Source organism: Macaca fascicularis, chromosome 5 (assembly GCF_037993035.2).
Source record: "Macaca fascicularis isolate 582-1 chromosome 5, T2T-MFA8v1.1".
Classification (NCBI taxonomy): Eukaryota; Metazoa; Chordata; class Mammalia; order Primates; family Cercopithecidae; genus Macaca; species Macaca fascicularis.
In genome coordinates, this window is record NC_088379.1 from 145,716,303 (window position 1) to 145,725,236 (window position 8,934).

Sequence of the window (8,934 nt, forward strand, 5' to 3'; positions counted from 1 at the left end):
GATTGATAGATATTTCATTTTCCTACAGTAACTTCAATTTGTTTTATGACCTCCATATTTGTTCTGGGAGATGCAGCTACCTATCACAGTCTGAATTCACAGAAGTTTTATTTTTGCACGTATCTTTTTTACAATTATGTGATGACTTTCAAGTGTCTGGCTTTTAAAAGAAAAAGGGTCAAGGGTTAAACCATAGAGGTACCCAGAGTTTTGGTCTTGTTGAGCAGAAGTTGTCACCCAGGTACAGCTGGTTAGGATAGTGTTGGGTGGCGGCGTGCGGTGGCTCACGCCTGTAATCCCAACACTTTGGGAGACTGAGGCGGGTGGATCACCTGAGATCAGGAGTTCGAGACAAGCCTGGCCAACATGATGAAACCCTGTCTCTACTAAAAATACAGAATTAGCCGGGTGTGGTGGCACATGCCTGTCATTCCAGCTACTCAGGAGACTGAGACAGGAGAATCACTTGAACCCAGGAGGCGGAGGCTGCAGTGAGCTGAGTTCCCACCACTGCACTCCAGCCTGGGTGACAGAGTGAGACTGTCTCAAAAAAAAAAAAAAAAAAGATAGTGTTAGGAAAGCCATTGTGCATGCCGCCTCTCCATTCCTGCTTAGCCACAGAAGAATGAGCCTTGGGCCTGGCACACTTGCTTACCAAGAGCCCACATAGCCTGTGCTGGGCTTATTACCTTGCACGGGAATATCTTTCCCTGTTTGAGACTCAATGTGTACTCCTTTGTTCTGCATAAGCATATGTGTCAGTGGCCCTTAGGCATGCCCCCAGCTTTCAGTATTTCCAGCTCCACTGGGGAGAGGTTGGGGTCCTTCATCTACCCCAGGAGAGGGGCACATGTAGCCCACTGCCCTACTTCAGCTGCCAGAAGAGACCCTCTGGCCTTGGGAGATCACCACACGTACTGAAGCTCTGTCTATTCTCTTAAAGCTAACACGTTGCTCCATCCAGCACTTGACTGTGTTGTTTCCCTTGCCTACTCTGATGTCAATATGCAAAGGGCAGAAGTGTTTAGAGTCCTTCCCTGGAACTGGTAACCAGAGAATGATGTTTTGCTTCCCTGGGACTGATGACCGGTGCCCAGGGCTCTGCTTAACAGATAGTTTTCAATGTGAATGAGTCTATTCATCTTTTCATTTTGGATGTGATCAGACCCTAGTTTATTATTTGTGTCTTTTTGAAACTGGACACTGTATTTACTGTTTCAATAATAACCATTTTTCTAGTAGTATAGATTGCAGCCTTTATTGAGATAAACATCTCTATCAATAGTTTTCTTCTTTTTACAGTTGACTAGTTAAGGTGCTACAAGCTCATTTATTTTTTAAATTTTCTTTATTATTATTTTTGAGACAGAGTCTCACTCTGATGCTCAGGCTGGAGTGTAGTGGTGCTATCTCAGCTCACTACAACCTCCGCCTCCCAGGTTCAAGAGATTCTCCTGCCTCAGCCTTCCGAGTAGCTGGGATTACAGGGGTGCGCCACTATGTCTGGCTAATTTTTGTATTTTTAGTAGAGGCAGAGTTTTACCATGTTGGCCAGGCTGGTCTTGAATTCCTGACCTCAAGTGATCTGCCTGCCTTGGCCTCTCAAAGTGCTGGGATTACAGGAGTGAGCCACCGTGCTTGGCCTACAAGCTAATTTTAACAGGCAAAGTATCACCTGTGAATCCATTTATCAGCTCAAAAATGCAGCTTTAAATTATTTAAATTCCATGATCATGAATAATTGGAGAGACTTATATAAAAAATAATCTGCTAATAAATTGCCATGTTAAAATGAAGTAAAAGGGTTTGTTATATCTAAATAGTTGGAGAATAACCTTAAATATTTTGCACTCAAAGATTTTGTAAAAATCTACACTTTCCTGAGAATGATGGTTCAAAGCATATAAAAATGCTTAGAAAACCAAACACTGCATGTTCTCACTCGTAAGTGGGAGTTGAACAATGAGAACACATGGACATGGGAGGGGAATATCACACACTGGGGCCTGTCAGGGGGTGAGGAGCTACGGGAAGGATAGCATTAGGAGAAATACCTAATGCAGACGATGGGTTGATGGGTGCAGCAAACCACCATGGCACATGGCACGTATACCTATGTAACAAACCTGCATGTTCTGCACATATATCCCAGAACTTAAAGTATAGTAAAAAAAAAAAAAAAAAAAAGCTTACTTAGATGAATTAGTCAATATTCATGGTACAGTGGGGATTGGAGTTTTTACACTTAAATTTTAAGAACTTAAATTTGAACTTAAGTTCCCTTTGCAACTTCCATCTATTCAAAAAATACCATTTGGGATTGTGATTTTGTTTGTAAAACAGTACAAAGCAAAACAAAATAATTCCAAGAAAAGTTTTACACTTGTCCAGGAAAGTTATTCACCAAAATTTGTTCTTAAGACAAAACACAGAATAAAGTTGAGAATATTTAGCCATATTAAGGTTTATGTTAATCAAAAATTTATTGAATACCCATTGGTTATGTTAACCTGAGATTTACTAATGACTTTGAAATTATAAAAACTTAAACATTTTAGCCAAATGAAAAAATGAAGAAGTTGGAATACAAAAGGACTGGCAGTGAGCATTGAAACCAGTTAAACAAATTTACATGTTGCTATCAACAGGTTTATAAAACAGCACAAACATAATTTTTAAAAGAGAAAACATGAAATGCAAAAATATAATAGCCTTAGTCCCTAAACCCCAATTTTCAGAGACTGGAGATTGGGAGGGCGTCGGAAAGTCAATTGGTGAATGGATAAACAAGCTGTGGTACGTTTGTAGAACAGTGAAATACTACTCAGCAATGAAAAGGAATTAGATGCTGACACTTGCAACATGGAGGAATCTCAAATGAGTCATGCTAAGTGGAAGAAGCCAGACTCAAAAGGCTACACACTGTATGACTCCATTTGTATAACATTTTGGAAAAGGCCATGCTATAGAGAAGGAGAACAGACCAATGGTTCTCAGAGGTGGGGAAGGGTTTGACTACAAAGGGGCTGAGTTTTTGGAGAGTGATGAAACTCTCCTGTATCATAATCATGGCAATGGTAGTTATGGGACTCTATGAATTTGTCAAAACTCATAGAACTATACACCAAAAAGACTGTGTTTTACTATATCTGGATACAAAATCAATTTAAAATAATAAAAAATCCCCTCAAATCTATTGTCATCACACTTAGAACAAAATTAAAGTCTTTATTATATCCTCTAGGACACTGTATAATTTGGCCAGTGTCTACTCTTAATTTTATATATAAAAACAATGGCACTTCCAGCGTGGGGGGGGGGGGGGAATCTCTTTTAAATCTCATTCACAAAAATACATGAATTAAAGTCCTAACTAATAAAGAAAAAAAAACTATAATAAAAGCACTACAAAAATATACAAGATTATTTTTATTAATTTGGAATAGGAAAAGCACACTTGAATCAGACCAAGTTGGTAAAAGAAATAAAGGAAACTATTGAGAAATTCTATTGGATCAAAATTTAAAACTTCTGAATGAAAAGTCATGATAGATAGATAAATATAGATAGGTAGATGATAGATGATAGATAGCTAGATAGATAGCCAGATAGATAGATAGATAGATAGATAGATAGATAGATAGATAGATAGATAGATAGATAAAGTTAAAAGAGACAGGGAGCAAAAGCAGAAACATTTTTTTACATCCTAGCAAAACTAAAGTGATTTCTGTTCCTCCTAAATGTTTCTGTTGTTTGCCTCACTTCTTATGCTGTTCTCTCTGCGCGCAATGCCCTTCTCTCCTCTGTGTTTGGCCAGCTCCTATTCACCCCTGAGACTCAGAGGAGGTGTTGCCTCCCCCATTCTTCCTCCCTAACCATTCCTCCTTACCCTGCCCCCAGGGTGGTTAGACACTTTTTCAGTGATTCCAAATTTCCTGCACAAGTCCCTACTATTGCACTCCCCCACTGTTTTGTAATTGTTTATTTTTGCATTTATGTCCTCTGATAGATTGGGAGATCTTGGAGGATCAGAATGCTACATCATCGTATTTCCTGGGCCTTCCACTTGTCTGACACACATAAGCACAATGTGTACTTTAAATGAACTAATTTCTGTGCATAACTAACTTGATTGGGGCCAGCTAGCAGGACAAATAAGTGCCCTTTCTCCCTTAGATCAAATGTTCCAGGCATGTCCTTAACAACTGGCAGCCACTGTTTCAGAGATTCTTGGTTCCAATCCTGTTCAGCACATTAGATTCATTTTATTTCATAAGTTGCTTTGGAATCCATATTGTGACTTGTATACTTTGTCGTATATGGTCTTAATTTTAATCAGCTAAATAATTTAGGCCCTTAAATTTCAACCAGTCCTTTAAGTACTGACCAAAACTTTTACCAGTATATAATTTTTCATGGTTTGGGAGTGCTGGTCTGGAAATGAGTACTTAGAGTTGCTACTATATAGACATTTATTACCTATAGAAGTATCTATGAATATGGCTATAATGAAAAGGAACAGAAAACTCTAGGCTAAGGAAAGTAGGAGAAAACATTCCTTTACTAGTACCTTTTTTAAAATCCAGATTATCAAGCTCCAAGTTTCTCCAAAGGAATCCTCTGCCCTCTACATTTTATGTTCTGAGTTTCACAAGAGTTATACATAGCTGTTCTCTTTGGGAATTTAAGCTTGCTTCTTCTAGTGAAAATTCAACTAAAAAAAAATCAAATAGTGAATTTTCAACATGAGGCGTTGTCACTGTCCATGAGAACAGTGTCTCACAGAAGCCGAAAGAAGGGTGGGAGAAGATGATTGAAATGTTGCATATCTCTGTTGGGCCTGAAGATACTCTCTTCCCTCCACCATGCTCCTGGGATGAAAGTTTAGACTAGCCCCTCACCCAGCCTGCTGTCCTGTCCCCAGAGCCAGTTAAGGCACCTCTAGATTTTGGTCATCCTCTGAGGCTGGATTCTAAAACTTTACATAATATAAACAAATATAATGACTTAGAATCACTTACTGTTTTCAATCCCGTGTATTGAATCCCCTGCTTTTAAAAAGGGGATCTCTTCTGTCCCTCTGTTTAGTTATGATTAGGGTTAATCTAATTTATGATTGAGTATATAATCCTTTCCTCATTTATAACAGGATTTTTGTTAACTGTGTTTACTTCGTGTTTATTTCACCCTTTAGCGTAGTGCTTTATACATGTAGGAGCTCAATATAAGTTTCACTTATTGAACAAATATTATTTGGTACTCTCTATGCTTTAAGCACTGTTCTAGGCCTTCAGGACATGGCAGAATATTTGCTTTCATGGAATTACACTAGGGGTAAGGGAAAGGGTAAAAAAGATAATAAATACACTGGTAATATTTCAGGCAATAAATAAGTGCTATAAAAAAAATAAAAGAGACATACAGAAATTGGGGGCTGTTGTTTTTGATGCATTACTCGGGAAGCCCTCACTAATATAGTGGCATTTGAACAGAGACCAGAATGAAGTGACAGAACAAGCCATGCTTGTAGCTTAGAGAAGTGTAGTCCATGCATAGGGAACTACAATCACCAAGGCTCTGTGGCAAGAATGTGCTTGAATGTCCAAGTAACAACAAAGAGACCAGAGGGACAAGGGGGATGTGTCAGAGTAGTAAGTGACCAGTTAGAGCAGCCGCCAGAGCTAGATCATCTGGGCCATGATGAAGACTTTGGATTTGATTATTAGTGTGGTAGGAAGTTACTGGACATTTGGGCAGAGAAGTGTATGATCTGGCTTACATTTTTAAAAAGAATAACTGTAAGCTGGGTTCAGTGGCTCACGCCTGTAATCCTAGCATTATGGGAGGCTGATGCGGGCAGATCACTTGAGGTCAGGAGTTCGAGATCTGCCTGGCCAACATGGTGAAACCCTGCTCTATTAAAAATACAAAAATTAGCCAGGCATGGTGGCAGGTGCCTATAATCTCAGCTACTTAGGAGGCTGAGGCAGGAGAATCTTTTGAACCCAGGAGACGGAAGTTGCAGTGAGCCAAGATTGTGCCACTGCACTCCAGCCTGGGCAACAGAGCAAGATTCTGTCTAAAAAAAAAATGTGTGTATATATATGTGTGTGTGTGTGTGTGTGTGTGTGTGTGTACATATTTATATATGTATACATATATAATAAAAAAATAAAAAGAATAACTGTAGGGGGATACGATCCTAGCAGATAGACCAATTAGCAGGTATTTGCCAAATACAAGTAAGATGTGATGGTGGTTGGGACTAGGGGAGTAGCAGTGGAGGTGGTTAGAATAGATCAGGCCTGATAAGATTCTCTGACATATTTGAAATGGAGGTAGGAGAAAAAACAGTCAAGAATGATTCCAAGGTAATTTGGCCTGAACAAAGGGAAGAATGGAGGTAGCATGGGAGGAGCAGGTTTAAGGGAGTGGGCGAAATAAAGAATTCAACTTGGAATGTTAGATTTACTATGTCTATTAGATGTCCAAGTCATAATTTCAATCAAGCAAGTGGGTGTGTGATTCTGGGATCAGGGGAAAGTCATCAACATACAGATGGTATTTAATGCATGGGACTGAATGAGATCATCTAGTGAGCGCAAACGGAGAAAAAAAGAGGACCAAGGACCTAGACCTGGGCACTTCAACACTGGAAATCAAGACGATGATGAGGAATCAGCAAAAGAGACTTGAACAGGAGTGACCAGCAAGGTACTAGGTGGAGAAACAGAGAACGATGCCTCTGTTGCCAAGGGGTTTGTTTCAAACAGCTGTTCATAAAGTTTTGAGTAGGTGCCTGTAAATTCAGGAGGTGATCAGAAGTGTAGACCTGATCCAAAGAAACTAGTTAAGAGAATAAAGTAACCAAACAGGTATCCTGTGTGTGTTGCTGCATACCCTGGGACCTTTGCCTTCCCAGCGCGTCAGCTCATCCACCTGCAAGGGTCCCTCCTCCTGTGGGTGAGGACTGCCCCGCTGAGCTCAGAAGTATGCAGTGAAGGGTTCTGCAGTCAGCAAGTACCACCTTCACCCCAGGCCAGGCAAATCCCTAGGGTCTCAGCTCTGGCATATCAATGACATGGGAGGCGATATGTTACAGTGGAAAGTGGAGGGGCTTTGGAGTCAAAAAGGTTTTAATTTGAACCTTGAACCTTGGCTTTACTGCCTGCTTGCTAGATGAGATTGGGCAAGTTCCTTACTTTTCCCCCTTTGCCAAATGGAAATAATAAATATTAGCCTAGGAGGATTGTTACAAGAATAATAAATAATATATTGAACATAATACTCTTGATGCACATTGTAAACACACTAAATGGAAGGTATTATTATTACTATAGACAGGAAGTAAGGACTATTATCAAATACAAAGCTTTCTGCTAGAACTATGGAGGGAAATGAACAAAGAGGTAGACAAGATCGATATGAATAATCAGTGAAAACTCTAGTAGTGAAACATCGGGACAAACTAAAGCCCAGGAAAACTCAAATACTAACACGATTTAGGGGATTATTGGCCCCTTACTCTTCTTATCTTCCTGGAAACCTACAGAAGGCTTTCTCAGAGGCTTCCTAGCAGTGATCCTGCTGCCTCTTGGGACACCTGACCTTACTGGATGAGGACACTTGTCAGTGGAACTGCCTGACCTTCATGAGTGCTAGCTCTACAAGTCTGTCTCCTCAAGGCCAAGGGCTGTCCAGCTGTTTCTGAATCTCATCAGGGAGGATGGTACGTGAGAGGCCCTGATAGGCTCCAAATGGTGTGGCAACTATGGCAAAGTTTAAAAAAAATCCTTTTGGGATTTCTACTTGAACTTGCTAAATAAGCACAACCAATATTGACCTTGAGAGAATGAGGAAAAGTCTGTTTTCATATGGATTGACCATCACCATTTGTTGGGAAAACTGCACTTTCTCCAGTGCTCTTCATTGCAACCTTTGTACTAAATCAAACGTTTTATGTATGTGTCTGTTTCCGAGCTCTTCAATCTATTCTATTGGTCTGTTTGTTTCCCCTGTGCCAATTCCACATTGTCTTAATCATTACAGCTTTAATATAAGGTTTAGTACTCAGTAGTTCTAGAACTCTGCTCTTTAACACTGCCTCGGCTATTCTAGGCTATTACCCTATTAATTTTAGAACCAGGTTTATTTCCACTAAAACAAAACAAAACAAAACAAAACCCAGAAGTTTGACTGGAGTTTTGTCTATAGATTCATTTGGAGAAAATGGACATCTTTATAATATCAAGCCTTCCAATCCATGAATGTCATATATTGTCAGGTTCACGAATATGCCAAATGTCATGTTGAGGTCCGAAGGGAGTGGGTGGGTGAGGAGAAAGAACACTCAAGAGGCTGTGGGCAGGTGAAAGATGAATTTATTCAGCAGTAGCTCTCATCAACAGCTTTCTCACACTGTCTGCCCTGTCTCAGCTGCTTAGTCCAGCAGCTCCCACACACAGCTGTGTGCGTGACCAGCTCTCCCCTGCCTTCAGGGTCAGCAGCTTAACTCTTTCTCTCTTTGGGCATGAGTGAGCAGAGCTGTGTTCTGACTTCCCTATGTGCATCGGCAAAGACTGACAGCTCTGGCTCTCTCTTTCTCTTGGCACCAGCGCGTGTACAGTGTCAGCAGGGCAATTATACCTCTTACAGACAATAGTGGTATAGGGTCGAGAGATGGCCTTCCCATGTTATAGCTACATGGCTGTGATAACAAGTGGAGTTACACGCCTGTGCTCTAAACTCTCTGAGTAACTCTGGCCCAGGTGTCCATGTCAGCCTATTCCTTGACCAAAGCACAGCCATGTTCCTTACATATATTCTCCCATTTGTTTAAGTTTTCTTTACCTTCAAAGCCATTTTGTAATTATTAGTGTAGAGGTTTTGGTTTTTTGGGGTTTTTTTGAGACAAGGTCTCACTCTGTTGCC